Below are 22,716 nucleotides of genomic sequence, written 5' to 3'. Positions count from 1 at the left end.
CCGCTCCCCCCTCCCCATGATAGGCCCCAGTGTGTGATGTTACCCTTCCTGAGTCCAAGTGATCTCATTGTTCAGTTCCCACCTATGAGTGAGAACATGTGGTGTTTGGTTTTCTCTTCTTGCGATAGTTTGCTGAGAATGATGGTTTCCAGCTGCATCCATGTCCCTACAAAGGACACAAACTCATCCTTTTTTATGGCTGCATAGTATTCCTTGGTGTCTATGTGCCACATTTTCTTAATCCAGTCTGTCACTGATGGACATTTGGGTTGATTTCAAGTCTTTGCTATTGTGAATAGTGTCGCAATGAACATACATGTGCATGTGTCTTTATAGCAGCATGATTTATAATCCTTTGGGCATATACCCAGTAATGGGATGGTTGGGTCATATGGTATTTCTAGTTCTAGATCCTTGATGAATTGCCATACTGTTTTCCATAATGGTTGAAGTAGTTTACACTTCCACCAACAGTGTAAAAATATTCCTATTCCTCCACATCCTCTCCAGCAACTGTTGTTTCCTGACTTTTTAATGATTGCCATTCTAACTGGTGTGAGATGGTATCTCAGTGTGGTTTTGATTTGCATTTCTCTGATGGCCAGTGATGATGAGCATTTTTTCATGTGTCTGTTGGCTGTATGAATGTCTTCTTTTGAGAAATGTCTGTTCATATCATTTGTCCACTTTTTGATGGGGTTGTTTGTTTTTTTCTTGTAAATTTGGTTGAGTTCTTTGTAGGTTCTAGATACTAGGCCTTTGTCTGATGAGTAGATTGCATAAATTTTCTCCCATTCTGTAGGTTGCCTGTTCACTCTGACGGTAGTTTCTTTTGCTGTGAAGAAGCTCTTTAGTTTAATTAGATCCCATTTGTCAATTTTGGCTTCTATTGCCATTGCTTTTGGTGTTTTAGACATGAAGTTCTTGCCCATGCCCATGTCCTGAATGGTATTACCTAGGTTTTCTTCTAGGGTTTTCATGGTATTAGGTCTAACATTTAAGTCTCTAATCCATCTTGAATTAATTTTTGTATAAGGAGTAAGGAAGGAAAGGATCCAGTTTCAGCTTTCTACTTATGGTTAGCCAATTTTCCCAGCACCATTTAATAAATAGGGAATCCTTTCCCCATTTCTTGTTTTTCTCAGGTTTGTCAAAGATCAGATGGCTGTAGATGTGTGGTATTATTTCTGAGGGCTCTGTTCTGTTCCATTGGTCTATATCTCTGATTTGGTACCAGTACCATGCTGTTTTGGTTACTGTAGCCTTGTAGTATAGTTTGAAGTCAGGTAGTCTGATGCCTCCAGCTTTGTTATTTTGCATTAGGATTGTTTTGGCAATGCAGGGTCTTTTTTGGTTCCATATGAACTTTAAAGCAGTTTTTTCCAATTCTGTGAAGAAACTCATTGGTAGCTTAATGGTGATGGCAATGAATCTATAAGTTACCTTGGGCAGTGTGGCCATTTTCATAGTATTGATTCTTCCTATTCATGAGCATGGTATGTTCTTCCATTTGTTTGTGTCCTCTTTTATTTCACTGAGCAGTGGTTTGTAGTTCTCCTTGAAGAGGTCCTTTACATCCTTTGTAAGTTGGATTCCTTGGTATTTTACTCTCTTTGAAGCAATTGTGATTGGAAGTTCATTCATGATTTGGCTCTCTGTTTGTCTGTTACTGGTGTATAAGAATGCTTGTGATTTTTGCACATTAATTTTGTATCCTGAGACTTTGCTGAAGTTGCTTATCAGCTTAAGGAGATTTTGGGCTGAGACAATGGGGTTTTCTAAATATACAATCATGTCATCTGCAAACAGGGACAATTTGACTTCTTCTTTTCCTAACTGAATACCCTTGATTTCTTTCTCTTGCCTGATTGCCCTAGCCAGAACTTCCAACCATATGTTGAATAGGAGTGGTGAGAGAGGGCATCTCTGTCTTTGCCAGTTTTCAAATGGAATGCTTCCAACTTTTGCCCATTCAGTATGTTATTGGCTGTGGGTTTGTCATAAATAGCTCTTATTATTTTGAGATACGTTCCATTAATACCAAATTTATTGAGAATTTTTAGTATGAAGTGTTGTTGAATTTTGTCAAAGGCCTTTTCTGCATCTATTGAGATAATCGTGGGGTTTTGGTCTTTGGTTCTGCTTATATGCTGGATTACATTTATTGATTTGTGTATGTTGAACCAGCCTTGCATCTCAGGGATGAAGCCCACTTGATCATGGTGGATAAGCTTTTTGATGTGCTGCTGAATTCAGTTTGCCAGTATTTTATTGAGGATTTTTGCATCGATGTTCATCAGGGATATTGGTCTAGAATTCTCTTTTTTTGTTGTGTCTCTGCCAGGCTTTGGTATCAGGATGATGTTGGCCTCATAAAATGAGTTAGGGAGGATTCCCTCATTTTCTATTGATTGGAATAGTTTCAGAAGGAATGGTACCAGCTCTTCCTTGTACCTCTGGTAGATTCAGCTGCGAATCCTACCCATTTTTTGGTTGGTAGGCTATTAATTGTTGCCTCAATTTCAGAGCCTACTGTTGGTCTATTCAGGGATTCAACTTCTTCCTGGTTTAGTCTTTGGAGAGTGTAAGTGTCCAGGAAATTATCCATTTCTTCTAGATTTTCTAGTTTATTTGCGTAGAGGTGTTTATAGATTCTCTGATGGCAGTTTGTATTTCTTTAGGGTCGGTGGTGATATCAACTTTATGAATTTTTATTGCGTCTATTTGATTCTTCTCTCTTTTCTTCTTTATTAATCTTGCTAGGGGTCTATCAATTTTGTTGATCTTTTCAAAAATCTAACTACTGGATTCACTGATTTTTTGGCAGGATTTTTGTGTCTCTATCTCCTTCAGTTCTGCTCTTATCTTAGTTATTTCTTGCCTTCTGTTAGCTTTTGAATGTGTTTGCTCTTGCTTCTCCAGTTCTTTTAATTGTGATGCTAGTGTCAATTTTAGATCTTTCCAGCTTTCTCTTGTGGACATTTAGTGCTATAAATTTCCCTCTACACACTGCTTTAAATGTGTCCCAGAGATTCTATTATGTTGTATCTTTGTTCTCATTGGTTTCAAAGAAAGTATTTAATTCTGCCTTCATTTCGTTATGTACCCAGTAGTCATTCAGGAGCAGGTTGTTCAGTTGCCATGTAGCCGAGTGGTTTTGATTAAGTTCCTTAGTCCTGAGTTCTAGTTTGATTGCACTGTGGTCTGAGAGACAGTCTGTTATAATTTCTGTTCTCTTACATTTGCTGAGGAGTGCTTTACTTCCAACTCTGTGGTCAATTTTGGAATAAGTGTGGTGTGGTGGTGAGAAGAATGTATATTCTGTTGATTTGGGGTGGAGAGTTCTGTAGATGTCTATTAGTTCCACTTGGTGCAGAGATGAATTCAATTCCTGGATATCCTTGTTAACTTCCTGTCTTATTGATCTGTCTAATGTTGACAGTGGTCTGTTGAAGTCTCCCATTATTATTGTATGGGAGTCTAAGTCTCTTTGTAAGTCTCTAAGAACTTGCTTTATGAATCTGGGTGCTCCTGTATTGGGTGCGTACATATGTAGGATAGTTAGCTCTTCCTGTTGAATTGATCCCTTTACCATTATGTAATGGCCTTCTTTGTCTCTTTTGATCTTTGAAGGTTTAAAGTCTGTTTTATCAGAGACTAGTATTGCAATCCCTGCTTTTTTTTGTTCTCCATTTGCTTGATAGATCTTACTCCATCCCTTTATTTTGAGCCTATGTATGTCTCTGCATGTGAGATGGGTCTCCTGAATACAGCAAACTGATGGGTCTTGAATCTTTATCCAGTTTGCCAGGCTGTGTCTTTTAATTGGACCATTTAGTCCATTTACATTTAAGGTTAATATTGTTATGTGTGAACTTGATCCTGTCATTATGATATTAACTGGTCATTTTGCTCATTAGTTAATGCAGTTTCTTCCTAGCATCGATGTTCTTTACATTTTGGCATGTTTTTGCAATGTCTGGTACCAGTTGTTCCTTTTCATGTTTAGTACTTCCTTCAGGGTGTCTTGTAAGGCAGGCCTGGTGGTGACAAAATCTCTAAGCATGTGCTTATCTGTAAAGGATTTTATTTCTCCTTCACTGATGAAACTTAGTTTGGCTGGATATGAAATTCTGGGTTGAAAATTCTTTTCTTTAAGAATGTTGAATATTGGCCCCACTCTCTTCTGGCTTGGAGGTTTCTGCGAGAGATCTGCTGTTAGCATGGGCTTCCCTTTGTGGGTAACCGGATCTTTCTCTCTGGCTGCCCTTAACATTTTTTCCTTCATTTCAACTTTGGTGAATCAGTAATTATGTGTCTTGGAGTTGCTCTTCTCAAGGAGTATCTTTGTGGCATTCTCTGTATTTCCTGAATTTGAATGTTGGCCTGCCTTACTAGGTTGGGGAAGTTGTCCTGGATGATATCTTGCAGAGTGTTTTCCAACTTGGTTCCATTTTCCCCGTCACTTTCAGGCAACCCAATCAGACGTAGATTTGGTCTTTTCACATAATCCGATACTTCTTGAAGGCTTTGTTCATTTCTTTTTTCTTTAGACTTCTCACTTCATTTCATTCATTTGATCCTCAATCACTGATACTCCTTCTTCCAGTTGATCGAGTCGGTTATGGAAGGTTGTTAATTTGTCATGTATTTGTCATGTCATGGTTTTATCTCTGTCAGTTCGTTTATGGCCTTCTCTGCATTGATTGTTCTAGTTATCCATTCTTCCATTCTTTTTTCAAGATTTTTAGTTTCTTTGCGCTGGGTACGTAATTCCTCCTTTAGCTGTGGGAAGTTCGATGGACTGAAGCCTTCTTCTCTCATCTCGTCAAAGTTATTCTCCGTCCAGCTTTGATCCGTTGCTGGTGATGAGCTTTGTTACTTTGGAGGGGGAGATGCGCTCTTATTTTTTGAATTTCCAGCTTTTCTGCCCTGCTTTTTCCCCATCTTTGTGGTTTTATTTGCCTCTTGTCTTTGGTGATGGTGACATTCTGATGGGGTTTTGGTGTGGGTGTCCTTCCTGTTTGTTAGTTTTCCTTCTAACAGTCAGGACCCTCAGCTGCAGGTCTGTTTGAGTTTGCTTGAGGTCCACTCCAGACCCTGTTTGCCTGAATATCAGCGGCAGAGGCTGCAGAAGATAGAATATTGCTGAACAGTGAGTGTTCCTGTCTGGCTCTTGCTTTGGAAGCTTCGTCTCAGGGGTGTACCCCACTGTGTGAGGTGTGGGGCATCGGTCTGCCCCTAGTGGGGAATGTCTCCCAGTTAGGGTACTCAGGGGTCAGGGACCCACTTGATTAGGCAGTCTGTCCGTTCTCAGATCTCAACCTCCATGTTGGGAGATCCACTGCTGTCTTCAAAGCTGTCAGACAGGGTCATTTGTGTCTGCAGAGGTTTCTGCTGCTTTTTTTTTTTTCTTTTAACTGTTCCCTGTCCCCAGAGGTGGAGTCTACAGAGACAGGCAGGCCTCCTTGAGCTGCTGTGGGCTCCACCTAGGTCAAGCTTCCCAGCGGCTTTGTTTACCTACTTAATCCTCAGCAATGAAGGGCGCCCCTCTCCCAGCCTGGCTGCTGTCTTGCTGTTAGATCGCAGACTACTGTGCTAGCAATGAGGGAGGCTCCGTGGGCGTGGGATATAATCTCCTGGTGTGCCATTTGCTAAGACCCTTGGTAAAGTGCAGTATTGGGGTGGGAGTTACCCGATTTTCCAGGTGTTGTGTGTCTCAGTTCCCCTGGCTAGGAAAAGGGATTCCCTTCCCCCTTGTGCTTCCCAGGTGTGGTGATGCCTCACCCTGCTTCAGCTCTCACTTGTCAGGCTGCAGCAGCTGACTAGTGACTTGTCTGGCACTCCCTAGTGAGATGAACCTGGTACCTCAGTTGAAAATGCAGAAATCACCCGTCTTCTGTGTTGCTCGTGCTGGGAACTGGAGACTAGAGCTGTTCCTATTCGGCCATCTTGCTCCACCCATCCAAATGATGTGATTTTCAAAACAAAATAAATTATTTATTTCTAAAATATGAAGGAAACAAAGTATAATTTACCACCGATTAATATGGTAGTTTTATTCTTATAATATCAGTGTATGTAGTAACACAGAAGTCTTCGTAACTCCTTTCAAAATGGTTTCCAATTTCAGATAATTATAATTACATTTTCACCCAGAGTACTGCCCAATAAGAGAGTCAAGCTATCCAGATAAGAACAAATATTTTGTTGCATAAGTCTGTCCCATGTATTGCAGGATGGAAACTATCACTGTTTCTATCCACACAGTAACCATTGAATCATTGTGAAATACAAAATATTTCTAAACAAAATTTTAAATGCTGTGTAGGGTGTGGAATCTTTTCCATTTGGAACCACCAATGTGAGGTGTTGTAGGAAATCATAGGATGTTATCTTTCATTGTGAAATAGGGTGCTATTCCAGGGTTTAGAGTAAAAGAGCCTTATGAGGAATATTTTGAAGTACCTTTCACTATCTCTGACAGCTCAACATTCTGCATAGCCCTGACATGTTTTTGAAAATAATTACTGTTAATGCCCAGTTGAAAGTAGACAATAGGGATATTAAGACTAGAAGCAGAAATATCAGTTAGGAGATTATTTGCATAATCCAGGTAAAAGATGGTACTGATTTAAGTTAGGGCGTTAAGATGATATTGTCTAATTCTGTAAGAATTTTAAAGAATAGCCAATAGGGTTTGGTGATAAATTAACTGCAGGCTGAGAGAGAAAGTAGTCACACATAACATCAACACATTAGAAAGATAAAGTTAACATTTAGTGAGATAATGAAGATGTGGTAGCTGGGGGAGGAAGTTTTGTGTGGCATGATCAACCACTGGGTATTGTCCATTTTGAGATTGTGTGTATCCTATACATCAAACAAAAGTGTTTGGTGTCTATTAGCATCAAAATAAGCTAGCTGTCTGTTGATTATCAGAATCTGGAGTTCATGGGGAGAAGTTCTAGCAGAATGTCACTAACCTCTCAATATAAGGAGCCAAACCTACTCAGCTGCTGAAGCAGACCATGAGTGGAGAACTCATGGAGAGTTATGTGTACATCTTTTGCATCTGTGTAACTACTGTCTCTGTGTACTAACAGCCAGGTATAGTAAGCCTAGGGTCAGGGTTGATCAAAAGGACCAGTGTTTAGTTAAGAGTTAGGCATAGAGAAGAGCACAGTGATGATAGAAATTCATCATTTATCCTCAAATCTGTGAGTCATCACATCTGAACACAAGTATGGTGTAACAGTTATGGTGTATTAGTCTGTTTTCACACTACTATAAAGAACTACCTGAAATTGGGTAATTTGTGAAGAAAATAGGTTTAATCGAAGTCATGGTTCAGCAGGCTTAACAGGATGCATGACTGGGAAGCCTCAAAACACAATCATGGTGGAAGGTGGAGGGAAAGCAAGCACCTTCTTCACATGGTGGCAAGAGAGAGAGAGAAAAGGTTGAAGTCACACACACTTTTAAACCACCAGATCTCATGAGAGCTCACTCACTATCATGAAAACAGCAAGAGGGAAATCCACCCCCATGATCTAATCACCACCCACCAGCCCCTCCTCCAATTCGACATGTAATTTGGGTGGGAACACAAATCCAAATCATATCATATGTCTACAGCTTCTATTATGCATTCTAAATCTTGTGTGAGTTTTTGTTTTGGCAAGTGCTAATTAAGATCCATACAGGAAAAGGAATTCTTGATAAAATAATTTTCAGTGTGGTAAGTCAATCTAGAACAGTCCACCACAGTCTACACCTTGTCTACGTGGTATCCATACACATCATTTTGACCATATTTAACTTCCAAATAAACACAATAGCAATATTAAGTTTCCATCTAACAAGATAAAATTGTGTCACGTAAAAATCCCTCCTCCTAAATATTACCCTACTCCCCTAAACAGGATACACAAAGTCTTACTTTATATAACTTGAGGTGATGTTCATTAGTCTAAGTCACACTTCCTCTTTAATAGTTGTTAACTTTGATATCCTCTAACTGAAATACTGAAATATAAGTTTAACCACTTTTAGCACATCTTTTGTTTAATAAGAGAGGAATTAGAGTGAAAAAAAAAGAATAACAATTGTCATATACACATATATGCATATTTTACATATATACACACATGTAGATACATACACATATGTATAAACTCTCACACACACACACACACACAAATAAAAAAGAAACCTATAACTGCTAGTTCTCCTTCCAGCATATTATAATGTAATCATAGCTGGTATTGATAAATTATATTTTCCACAATCCATTTCATATTTTCTTTGGCATCAGAAAGTGCCTCAGATGACTATGGTTTCTTGACTGGTATGATGACTTCAAACTTCATTCCTGAAAAGTCTATTATATTGGGTCCTGTCTATTTGAGTTGTAGTTTTTCATTTACTGTTATTATAAGACATATGAGTACAAAGAGATGACCCAGAGAGACTCCAGCATTTCATGTACTCCTTCCTATTAGTATTGTGCAGTAGCAAGCATTTCTCCCCTAAGAGTTGAGGAAGACTTTGAGAAATGAGATTGTGGGCAAACAAAAGAATTAATGAAATGATCTTACAAAGAGTCTTGCAGTGACCAATGATAATTAGGTACCATGAACTGAGGCATATGATTACATCTTTTTTTTTTTTTTTTTTTTTTTTTTTGAGACGGAGTCTCGCTCTGTCACCCAGGCTGGAGTGCAGAGGCGCAGTCTCGGCTCACTGCAATCTCTGCTACCCGGGTTCATGCCATTCTCCTGCCTCAGCCTCCCAAGTAGCTGGGACTACAGGTACCCACCATCATGCCTGGCTAATTTTTTTTGTATTTTTAGCAGAGACGGGGTTTCACCATGTTAGCCAGGATGGTCGCGATCTACTGATATGATCCACCCACCTCGGCCTCCCAAACTGCTGGGATTACAGGCATGAGCCACTGCACCCAGCCTCAAATTATTATGACCCAGCCATCCCATTACTGGGGATATACCCAAAGGATTATAAATTATGCTGCTATAAAGACACATGCACACGTATGTTTATTGCAGCACTATTCACAATAGCAAAGACTTGGAATCAACCCAAATGTCCATCACTGACAGATTGGATTAAGAAAATGTGGCACATATACACCATGGAATACTATGCAGCCATAAAAAAGGATGAGTTTGCGTCCTTTGTAGGGACATGGATGCAGCTGGAAACCATCATTCTTAGCAAACTATCACAAGAACAGAAAACCAAACACCGCATGTTCTCACTCATAGGTGGGAACTGAACAACGAGATCACTTGGACTCAGGAAGGGGAATATCACACACCGGGGCCTATCATGGGGAGGGGGGAGGGGGGAGGGATTGCATTGGGAGTTATACCTGATGTAAATGACGAGTTGATGGGTGCAGCAGACTAACATGGCACAAGTATACATATGTAACAAACCTGCATGTTATGCACATGTACCCTACAACTTAAAGTATAATAATAATAAATAAATTTAAAAAAATATATATATATATTTAAAGTTAAAATGATTATAAGATATATATTCTGTTTAACATGGAATAAATGATCAATGGAGATAAATTTTCTGAAGTGAACTCTATCAAGGGAAGAACTGTGAGCGACAGTACATAAAGCAATAACATAGACTGTAAAGTGAGAACCTTATTTGGTTTTATAAGCCCTCTGATTGAAGTATGGCTATATTTCTTGGCTTAATCAGAATTGCCCAGGAACAGGGTCAGTACAAGGCATTAAGGGGGTTGTGTCAGTGAAGCAAACAAAAAGCCGAAAACAGAAGGAATAGAGTCAATAAAACACATTGGAATTGACAATCATCTTGTTCCTTTTCTGTGTGGGTATTTGGCTCTCACAGATCTTGGTAAAAATTAAAATGAAAAATGTTTCAGGATAAGTCATAGCTTACTTCTGATAGTCAGCATAAACTAAATAACTAATTTGCAATCCATTTAATAGTGCCACGACATTCCTTGCCTTGAGGTCCAGGCTATTTACTTTTTGTATATTTTAATAATGAATAATGTCCTGTAATGCTTACTGCATTCTTCTCTGGATTGCAGAACTGAGATCTGTATTGTTTATGAATTATAGCTGCTGTGGTGTCATTAGCCTTTTTCACTTATGAACACCTGGAATATTCAAGTTGCTTTTTTCAGAATGGTATCTTCAGCACAAATAATTATGCATTAGCCCTAAATTTTATATCTTCCAAAAGGTTTACAACCTGTGTTTTATTAGTTACTGCTAAAGAAAAAAAACCTATAAATCAACTCAGGATATTATCTTTGTTTCCACTTATTCATAGGAGGAGTAAAACAGCATGGGAACCCAGCAGTTCACAATCATGATGGGAATATTAAGGGATGAAATCAATATTTCTTAGAAATAGGAATCCACTCAATGTTCCAAACACATTCTAGCTCAATGTTTGAGTTATTTCTAAAAGTATGAAAACTTGAACAAGAACCTACTAAACACAATCAACTCAATATGACAAATATAATTATTTTTCTAGGCAATTTAGTCATTCCCTGAACTTATTGTTTCCCAGAAATTAGTGGTTCTATTTTATAACAGACACAGATAATTTTCAGTTGTTCAGTTTTCTTTATCTTTGTAAACATAGTTATTGGTTAGAGAAAAAAACACTTTTAGGTGTCACTATTTTATGGTACATGAACATGACAAAACCTATGACTAATTTTTTTTTCTTTTCAGGTGGAGTCTTTCTCTGTCTCCAAGCTGGAGTGCAGAAGCACTGTCTTGACTCACTGCAACCTCCGCCTCCCGGGTTCAAGCAATTCTCCTGCCTTAGCCTCCCAAATAGCTGGGACTACAGGCACATGCCACCATGCTCAGCTAATTTTCGTATTTTTAGTAGAGACAGGGTTTCATCATGTTGGCCGGGATGGTCTCGATCTCTTCAGCTCGTGATCCACCGTCCTCAGCTTCCCAAAGTGCTGGGATTACAGGCATGAGCCACTGCGCCCGGCCATGACTATTTTTAGGTTACTGTTTCTTTCAAATTCATGCTGTCTGATTTTACTCTCAACCTGACCTAAACTCTACATTTCCATTGCACAGTTCTACCAAATAAAAATTTAATAATTTACTTTAATATATTATTCTATTCTGTAAGCCTTGGATGTGCAGCAAAGCATTATATGTTTTAGCAGAGTTTTTAACTGAACTGTGAACTGCAATCCAGATGGAAAAGCACGAATTTACAAAACTCCAAAGCAAGTCTAACTCAAATATTAACTTTTTTGCCAAACCATGAATTGAACTTTTATTATTTTTTATAGAGTATTTAAAAATCTCAGCATTAAGTAGAACTAAGCCAGTATATTTTTTTCTGTTGAACTAGAGAATCAATTATTTTTCTGGCCGTTGTAATATGACTAAAGTGGTCTTCCCATTTTCATTCCTTTGTTCAATATCCTAACAAAGACTCTAATGTTCACATTATCATGTGGACTCTTAGCTTGTTTTTCTGAAGTTCTTTCATAAAATAATGATCAAACAAATGTACTAACCCTTCCAGTCATGCCATTTCATTGAGCCAATCCTTTTAAGGTCATTCTAACAACTTTATTAAATTTGAATTCCTGAGGTACACATTCCGTCTTATACCCATCTAATCCTACCCTGTCAATTCTGCTGTGTTAAATGCTTTGTTAAGTTATTTGTATTCTGTAAGTCAACTAAGATTGGTGGAGAAGTTAAATATCTTGGAAATGTCATTCATGTAGAAAATGATGAAGCCATAATTTGACCTAAAATGTGTTCATTTTTAATTTATGCTTTTCAATTACCATCTTTCCAAATAATAGCCTATACTCGTTAGAATGCTTTCAGTTGTAATGGAAAATGATAATAAAATTGGATTAAAAGACAAAGAAATGACAGTGTCTCAAGGTGTTTGGGACCTAATTTCTTGCCTTTCATTCCTCAGTTCATTTTCTTCAGCATTGGTTCCCTTCTTGACAGGAGTCTCTCTTCATAGTCCCATGATGGTTGCTGGACTTATTTACATGTTTACATAATTAACTGTTTAAGGTATGTATAAAGGACAAAAAGAGGTCAGATGTCCATCACTTAATAATGGACAATATTGATTTAGGCTTAAATCACATTCTCTGGTAGTGGAATCAAGAGTAGTAACTTCTCTAGTAAAATCAAATTCTGAAATATTTTAACTGAAAGAAAAAGTCTGAACACATGAATGAAAATTAAAATGACTTTGCCTATAGGTGAGAAGATGAATGCTGGTTAATTAAACAAAATAAATGCCTACTCTCTGACAGTGTATGAAATATGCCTTTCCAGTACAGTCCGTATCATTTGCAAAAGCCCTCTATGATCATTGCCACTTCCATCATTTTGTCCATGTATCTTCATGCTAAAAAATTATAATCTTTTCCCACAATCTACTAAATCTCCTTGTGTTTCCAGGCCTGGATTAGATCCTATCATCTTTGAGACATCTATCTTATTAACCTAGCCCTTCTGATCTTGGGTCTACTGTTGTGGAATTTATAGTTATTATAGGTCTTTAAAATATAGTCTGTTAAGACATTTTTCCTATTTGTAATTTGTGCAACCTTACCTAGACCTTAAGAGCTTGTTAAATCTAGCTCCATTTTTAGTATCTTGGATTAGATAAGTTGCTTAACCTTTTGAGTCTTAATTTTCACATGTCTAAATAGGCATAATAATATATTAACCCAAGGTGGTATTAGGAAAAATAATTTATATACTAGGTGTAAAATTCTCATAGCTAGTCCAGGCATGAATTAAATACACAGAAAACATTGGCGCTTTATTTTTAGCCACTTTATAACCAGCACAATGACCAGTGGAGTGATGTTTGCACACATAATAGACACTTGATGGACATATCTTGGATTTCCTGAAGCAAAAATAATGCAATATGGTAAAGTTGACTTTCTAAATGCATTTTCCTAAAGGACATATTCCAAAATTTCTTTGTGGATTTTAAAATTTTGATGTTGTTTAATCATTTAGAGTATAGTGTTTTGTTTAATCAACAAACGATTCCTGACAAAGTCGCTTGTTAGGCCATTTAATAATACGGATATAGTCTTTGCTCTCATAGAGTCAATAGTCTAGGAAAGCAATCTAAAGTTTGAAACAAAAAGATAAACAGAAAAAATGTCAATCTATGACTACAACGGGAAGGTAGTACTCAGAAATTGATGTTTTAACTCTCCATCTAGGTAACTTTGATTGGTGGTTGGATTTCAGCACCACCGTGCTTTGCCAAGATATCATTTACATTTTGCATCTTAAGGAAAAATTGTGTGTTACTTCTGGAAAAGAATGCTACTTTATACTTAGCTATCTAATCATGTACATCAAATAATTCCTATTTGCATATTTGGTCTATTACATAGTAAGTACTCCATAATTTTTTTAAACTTTTGTTCTATTTAGACGTACAAGTGCAGGTTTGTTACAGAGATAAATTTGTGTCCTGGGGAAATTTTGCTGTACAGATTATTTCATCACCCAAATATTAAGCCTACTACCCATTAGTTATTTTTCCTGACCCTCTCCCTCCTCCTACCAGCCACCATCCAAAAGTCCCTATCGTGTGTTGTTCTCCTCCATGCGTCCATGTGTTCTCATCATTTAGCTCCCACTTATAAGTGAAAACATGTGATATTTGGTTTTTTGTTCCTGTGTTACATACAGCACATCATTAACAAGGAGGGCATTCAATGCTAGAAACAATATATGGCCTTTTGGGTTTTTTTTTCTAATCCGGATGTTAATTCTAGAATTGATATGTTAACATAAATATATCCATTCATAGTAATAAATACTTGTATCAGAAAATAATGATCTCAAATTGATCATTTAAGTTTCCACCTTAAGAAACCATGAAATTCAGAAAAGGCTAAAAACAAATCAAAGAAAAGAAAATAATAAATAAGAGTAGAATTTTTAAAACTTAAATCAGAATAATTAAAGTCAGTGAAACAAAAAAAAAAATGCTTGTGTAGCCCAATACATCTTCTAGCTGGACTGAGAAAAAAAGAGAGAAGATATAAATTATCAATATCAGTAATGAAACATGAGGCATTACTACAGACCATACAAATACTTAAAGGGAATTCTACAACTTTATGGCAGTAAATTTGAAAACTTCAATGAAATAGACCAAATCTTTGAAAGATATAAATCACCACAAATTATTCAGGGAGAAATAGATATCCTGAGTAATTTAATGTACAATATACGATAAATAAATTTAATTCATCATTAGAAACTTTTCAACAAATAAAACTCACAGGCACATTCACCCAATTATTTAATAAACAAATAATACTGACTCTATACACCCTTTTTTTGAGACGGAGTCTCACTGTCGCTTCTGGGCTGGAGTGCAGTGGCCGATCTCAGCTCACTGCAGCCTCAGCCCGGGTTCCCGCCATTCTCCTGCCTCAGCCTCCTAGTAGCTGGGACTACAGGCTTCACCACCTCGCCTCGCTAATTTTTTTTTTTATTTTTAGTAGAGACGGGGTTTCACCGTGTTAGCCAGGATGGTCTCGATCTCCTGACCTCGTGATCCGCCTGTCTTGGCCTCCCAAAGTGCTGGGATTACAGGCTTGAGCCACCGCGCCCGGCCCTCTATACAATCTCTTCAGGAAAATTAAGGGAGAATAAACACTTCACAATTCATTTCATTTTCATAATACCAAAATCATATTAAAAGAAAAAAAACAGGCAAATATTTATCAGGAATATGCACACAAAATTCCCCCAAAATATTAGCAGATTAAATCCAGCAAAATATCAAAAAGAGCAAGTACAGTTTGTTCTTGGAATACAAGACTTTTTCAAAATGAATTTGGAAATATATCAGTGTAATTCTTTATATTAACAAACTAAGAAAACAATAAATGTAATTCACTATATTACCAGTCAAAGTAAGAAAAATCATTATCATCATCTCAATAGAAGTGGAAAAGGTATTCAACAAAATTAAACATACATTCATAATTTAAAAAATAGAACTTTCAGAAAAGTAAAAATGAAAGAGAACTTGATTAACCTGATAAAAGAATATATGAAAAATCCACAATTAATATCATATCCTATGGTGAAAGACTGAGTATTTCTGCCTACGAATAGAAATAAGGTAGTGATATGTTCTCCTACCACATCACTCCTATTTAAAGTAAATTGCAACTCATAGCCAGTGCAATAAGGCAAGTAAAAGAAAGTGAAGACTGGTAAAATGGAAAAAATAAAAATAAAACTGTCTCTACCTGCAGGTAACATGATTGTCAAAGTGTAAAACGATATGGAATCTTAAAACAATGACAAAATACTTGCAGAACCAATAAGTGAGTTTGAGCTTTGCCAACTCACAGAATACCAGGTCAATATATAAAAATTAATTGCAATTAGCAATTAAAAACTAAAAAATTTAAAAGTACCATTTATAATTGCAGAAAAAATGTAGATATAAACATACAAGATATTATAGATATGATGCTAGAAGATGCTATAAATGACAAAACAACTCTAGAAGAAATTTGAGAAGACCTAAATTAATAAAGAGAAATTCCATACTATTGAATTTGAAATCTCAAACTTAAAGTGAATTCTCCTCAAATTGATCAATAGATTTAATACAATTACAACAAAAATCTCAATAGAATTTGCTTAGATATGAAAATATGAAACTAAAAATTTTGATGAAACATTAATATAAATAGAATAGCCAAAATAATTTTTTTGAAAAAGTTGAAGGACCTGCAATACCTGAATTCAAGAGTTAATGACAAAGTTACAGTAATTAAGACAGTGTGGTTTTAGCAAAAAGGTAGGCACAAAATAAAAGGAACTAGAAATAGACCAAGTGTTTGTTTAGCCAGCTAGGCTTGTCGTAACAGAATACTGCAGGCTGGGTGGGTGGCTTAAACAACAGAAACTTATTTTTTTCCCAATCTAGAGGTTGAAAGTCTAAGATTAAGGTGCTGGTAAGGTTGGTTTCTCCAGAAGCCTCTCTCTTTGGCTGCAGATGGCTGCATTTTCACTGTGTCCTCACATGACCTTTTCTCTGTGCATGTACCTCCCTAATGTTTCTTCCTCTTCTTTGAAGGATACCAATTATAATGGCTTATAGCTTCATCCTTATGACTTTACTTGACCTAAATTACATTTTTAAAGGCCCTAAGTCCAAATGCAGTTGCATTTTAAATGCTTACATTCAAAAACCCTAAGTGAAGGTCTATAATGGCTTTATTCTTCTGCTGATCCGGGCCACATCTGCTTATAACCTAAATGTCTGTTAACTGATAAATTAATAAACAGTTTATAAATATAATGCAATAGATGCACACAATGGAAAACTATTCACCAAGAAAAAGGAACAAATTATGTACATACTCAGTAACACGGATGAATCTCAAATGCATTATTTTAAATGAAATGGCCCAGACTCAAGAGGTTACATACTATACATTCCATTGATATGAAATGTTTGAAAATGCAAGTCTATAAGAATGTAGGATATGTCAGCATTTGACAGAGATTTGGGGTTTGGAATGGGGTTGGTTACAAATAAGCATAGGAACGGAATAAGCACAACTGTTGTCTATTGTGATTGCAATGATTATTACATCACCTTATGTCAAAATTCACATGATTTTCTACCAAATGAATTAATTATATTATTATTGGTGTACAGATAAATTTATCCTATGTAAATTTAAAAATAAAATGATAACCTATAAATGCAGTTGGCAAAAAGGAATATAAAACTTTTAGCTACTTTTTTTTTTTTTTTTTTTTTGAAGCATTGTCTTACTCTGTTGCCCAGACTGGAGTGCAGTGGTACGATCTTGGCTCACTGCAACCTCCCACTCCTGGGTTCAAGCGATTCTCCTGCCTCAGCCTCCTAAGTAGCTGGGATTACAGGCATGCACCACCACACCTGGCTATTTTTATATTTTTAGAAGAGATGGGATTTTGCTATGTTGGCCAGGCTGATCTCGAACTCCTGACCTCAAGCCCGTCTCTGCCTCCCAAAGTGCTGGGAATACAGGCATGAGCCACCATCCCTGGCATAATTTTTTTAAATTGAAGTAATATGAAAGGCCTAGCTAAATAAAAAATGGTGCTGTGAGAATAAAACAAAAAAATTATTCAATTAATTTCAACATTCACAGATGTCTAGGAGTGAAACAAAAATGTAATATTTCCTTGAACTAGGGTTCAAAATTTGCACAGTCATAATGACACAATGTAAACAATACAAACTAATGAATATTTAAACCATTACTATGGTTCTAAAGATTATTGTTGAAGGGATTTTTGTTGATGATATAATGGTTTACATAGTTCTTAGCCAGGCAGCTCAGGAAAAATTCAATTCTTCTCATTCTGAGCAACCATTTCCAGTGACAGTCCCAAGTGAAATATACACAGGAGAGTGGTCAACAAAACAGGATAATTTACTATTTCACTATAAGTATGGACTTTGACCCCAAATCCCAATATTAAATTATTAGACTGAAGAGCTCTGATATATGTGATACGATTCAGCTTAACATATTTATATCCAAAGAAAAAGTAGAATTTCAGACATTGTTACTCCAAACTGGTAAGGATCACATTGATTAATCAAGATACAAGGGATTAAATAGCTGGAAAATATATCATAAATCCGACCTAGACCATACTTCAACCCATTTTTCTCACACTAGAGCAGTACCCAAGTTCCTTCTGCTGGATGGAAAAGGGGAATCACTGAAGTTTATGAGAGTAGAGAGTTAGGCTGTTGGTATTTCTCACTCTTTCACTAATGACTCCTGCTGCAATAAATATAGAAACATATATGTCCTGTCTCTTAACACAAAGAAACTTCATTCAGCAGCACCATAATCAATAAAATGTCTTGAAATATGCACAATTAAGCTCATCTCTTGTTCTCTTTAGAGTGTAGTTACAATAATTAATTTGGCAATTTGCTCAAATTATTCCATCTTATCTATCTGAAGGAAGTGGCTAGCATAGTAGAGTCAAGCATGTTAAAATGAAGCTGCTTAATACTCTCCTTGTATATGCTGTCAGTTTTTTTATCCTCAGGATAACGTAATTTAGTTGTCTAGTATTTAAGATGAAAAGTAATATGAGGTCTAAGGGACCTATCCTGTGTTTTGAATTTAGGGAGAATGATTAACTATCAACAAAACTCATGTTTATGCTGAATTTTTATGTTGAACAGCTTGTGTTATAAGACTAGTACTGTTACATAGTTTCTAACAGTGATTCTGTTGAATCAGTGGGATAAAATACTTTGATGTCAGCACTGAGTCATGTTGCGGTTCTCTTTCTTTATAAAAAATAAAAATAAAATGTACTGTATAGGTTGGAGTTGCTACTTGCATTGAAGTTGCTACCATTCTGTACAATTTACAGAAAAAAAATCTTTTATTAAGTGATGTTAGTTAGCTCAAAGGATTGTTGAGACAGCTAAAAGGAACAGACTTCCAAATACACTTCTTGAACGATACCTAGATACGTGCTTTAAACTGGCTTGATGAGAACACCAATACTACCTCATTACCTGTACAATAAACGCATGAAACACAACAAGAAACTATTTCTGCTACACTGAAAGTAGGATAGAACCTGTTACTATGAGCAACAGCAAAACATAAGCTTCTGCAAGGCGTATTTTCTCACATAGTTTTTCTCTAAAATATAACCTCCTGATAGTTTATCTGATGACAGACCTTTAATCACATGCTTACATCTTAAAATAATCTGGAGAATAATTATTCTAATAATTATTCTAAATTCTATCTGGGGAAGGTGAGACTCAGAATGTGTTAAATCATCAAGGTATGAGAAACTTATTAATATTTATAAGATTAATCACCAAAAAGTTCAATGCAGATATTTTATGACTGTTTTTAATTTCTCATGTGCTTTTTTAAATTTTAAAGGGAGTTTACCTTTATTCAGAAGAAATTCTATTAAATATAAATAAATCTCAATTCATAGAAGAGCATAGTCATGTTAAACAGAAAATGTCATGAATAATTCTAATGTATAAATTATTAAATTAATATGAATGGATTAAATTTGTTTCTTAAAAGAATAAGAATTATATCAAATTTAAAACAACTAATTCCACTACAATAAAACAAAACAAACCCAAATATGGGCTCTTTAAAAGGGATACACTTCAATCCAAATGGCACATAATGGTTGCAAACAAAGATACAGTAAAAGATAAATTAGGCAAACACTAATGAAAGAAGAAAAGAAGAGGGACTCTTTATACCAAAGTAGAATTCTAAAAATAGAGAGTGAATATTAAATGATGAAACAACTACTATTAAGAATTATATTATTCTATTCTAAAATTATATTCCAGGTCTTTTAAAAACTACATTTCACCAAAGTGAAACAATAAGGTCTTTATAATTTAGATAATCTAAGAAAATAGCATATCTTTAACATTTAAAAAGCAAAAACAATCAGAAGCGAAGATCGTTATTGAAAGTTCTATTTAAAGAAAGCAATGTGAAGGTATGAAGGTATTATTATTTATTTCCCTTCCTTTGAAATTCACCAGTAAGAATAGAAACAAAATGGCCGGGTGTGCTGGCTCATGCCTGTAATTCCAACACTTTGGGAGTCTGAAGTCCGTGAATCACTTGAGCCCAGGAGTTGGAGACCAGCCTGCCTGGGGAACCTGGAGAAAATCTGTCTCAGCTAAAAATAAAAATAATAATAATTAGATAAGCATCTGTAGTCCCAGCTACTCAGGAGGCTGAGGCAGGAGAGTCACTTGAGCCCGGGAGGTGGAGGTTGCAATAGTGGAGATTGTGTCACTACACTCCAGTCTGGGCAAGTGATTGAGAACCTGTCTTTAAAAAAAAAAAAAAAAAAGCAACAAAACTAGCTTCTGAATAATTTCTTTTAAGGCAAATAAGTGAATAGAAATCATGGACAAATGGTATGTTATCAGAAAAAGGCAAAGTAAAGTCCAATACATGCATAGAATGTTCTGCCCAGATAATAAAGACATGTAGTTTGAAACAATAACAAGGTACTTTTATATATCTCGTAGATATTGATAAATTACTAATATACTCTTCAAGAGAGTGAAAAAATATGCACTTTCATTAACTTTTAGTGGAAGTATAAATTTGTGTAGATTTTTGGAGCGCAAAACCATAATATCTATTATGATTTTTAAAAATATCTATACCATTGTCCCTAAAATTCCCTATAAATTTCAGTACCATTGAAATTTCAATATGGAAAATGTGTAAACAGAAAATATAATTGGTAGCATTATATGATTGTAAAAATAATCTGTGAAAAGGGCAAGGGTTAACAAAATTATCTATGAGATGCAATTATAGGAAAGTGTGGAAATATTACTGGCATGGAAAGATCATCAAAATATGGAACAGCCACTTTATTGAATAATACCAAAGGGCAATTTTTCACATTGTATAAATTGAGGACAACATGGTAGCTGTGCTTTTTATATAGAGAAGAAAACATAATCCAACTCTTATAAAACTTATCATATGTACTTGAGTTGAAATTGCAACTACTATTTAGAGTAGCAAAATCTATCATAGACTTAAGCTATTACTAGGATGTTTTAGGATAAGAAGTTCATTCTGTTACTGATTTGATGTTTTTATATTCTCAAAAACAGACATGGTAATTGTCAACCAGAGGTAATTTCAGGCAACCATAGATATAAATATGTCAACACTAGATACTAAAAACATAAATGAGATCAGGACCGTTATATTTTCACCTCAGGTAAATTTCACTCTAGGTCTTAATATATTTTGTTCATAAAAAGCTCTAATGTAGCTTGGCTTACAGGTACAGTGCCTTTAAAATATTGTCAATTTTTAAAAATAAGTTAAGACTATTTTCCTGTCACTTAAAATGAAGACTTAGAAACCTGCAAAACACCAAGAGTATAGAGAATCTTGTTTTTAAAAAATGCCATTTAGATAAGCATGCATACCTCAAGCTATCTGAAATATTTTAAGCTTGAAAACAGGTGGAGATGGCAGTTAACAATTACCATTAAAAAGATAAAACACAATAGTTTAGAAAACTTTATAGGTAAGTATGTTTGAAGTATATATTATTGTATGCATTTCAGTGTCCAACCTCAAAAAACTTGGAATATGTCTTTGGATTTGGATTTAAGTTTTAGTTAAAAAGGAAGCAGAATGTCTTTTCATATGTATTTACAGGTGCTATAAACAAACTCAAAAACTTGTGTATGAACAGAGGGTAAAACCTTGATAACAAGAGGAAGTCAGAGGGTAAAACCCGGATAACAAAAGAAAGTATTGTTCTTTGTATCATGCCAAAACTGATGTAAATGTTTTTATATGTGTACTTCTAATTTGTATTATTTTAATAATAATTATGGTCCTCAACAGGTAGATAATATCTGAAAATAAATTTCTGACCATTATTTTAATATTATTTAAAGATATTTATAATTAATTTGCTGTGAAGGATTTTTTTTTTTTTTCTTTTTTTTGAGACAGAGTCTTGCTCTGTCTCCCAGGCTGGGGAGCAGTGGCACGACCTCGACTCACTGCAAGATCTGCCTCCCGGGTCCACATCATTCTCCTGCCTCAGCATCCCGAGTAGCTAGGACTACAGGCGCCCGCCACCACACCCAGCTAATTTTTTTGTATTTTTAGTAGAGACGGGGTTTCACCATGTTAGCCAGGATGGTCTCAATCTCCTGACCTCGTGATCCGCCCGCCTTGGCCTCCCAAAGTGCTGGGATTACAGGCGTGAGCTACCGCGCCGGCCAGATGTCAACTCTTAATTGCACATCTATATACAGTATAATTGTCTAGTTTTTTATACTTTACCTCACTTATTTCTCTTGTTTCAGACACTTTTAAAAGCTAGATCAGTTTAACACCCATCAGACATATTAGTACAGAATATTTTATGTAAAATTCCTTCAGTTAGGCTTTTGAGATTTTGGTAACTATTTTTTCAAAATTTATGTTATTCTTTTTGGCAATTTCTTAAGCAACATTTGATATGTAATAATTCTGAAGAGTTTGTGGATCTAAGTATATTTCATTTTTAAAGGAAAAATTATACATAGCACTATAATGTGTTAAGTGGTCTATAAAATGCTTATGTGTCACTGTATAGAGAATGTTTGAAAAGAGTTGTTATGCAAAACAGATGTAGATATGGACTATATATATATGTAACTATTAGTATATAACATAAATGAAACAATCATAGCCAATTGGCCTTACAAATTACTAGCATTATTTTCTTTTTTAAATTTGTGGGTACAGAGTAGGTGTCCATATTGGTCATATTTTAAGCATACAAAAATTAATAAGCAAAGGGGGAACTGGAAGTTGTCTAGCAGCTCTCACTTTTCTATTAGAAATGTTGATGGAATTGATAGTACTTCAGGAAATATTAATATTGCCTAAGATGGAAATGGCAAAGTAAGTTAAAGGAGTAAACATGACAAACCATAGTTAGAAAAAAGGATGAAATGTTTCCAACAAAGAAAAATAGTAAATATTCAAGGTGATACCCTAAAAACTCTGACTCGATTATTACCTATTTTATGCATGTAACAAAATATCAC

This window comes from Papio anubis, chromosome 3 (genome assembly GCF_008728515.1).
Source record: "Papio anubis isolate 15944 chromosome 3, Panubis1.0, whole genome shotgun sequence".
Taxonomy (NCBI): domain Eukaryota; kingdom Metazoa; phylum Chordata; class Mammalia; order Primates; family Cercopithecidae; genus Papio; species Papio anubis.
The sequence above is the reverse complement of the archived record's forward strand: the minus strand, read 5'-3'. Positions refer to the sequence as shown.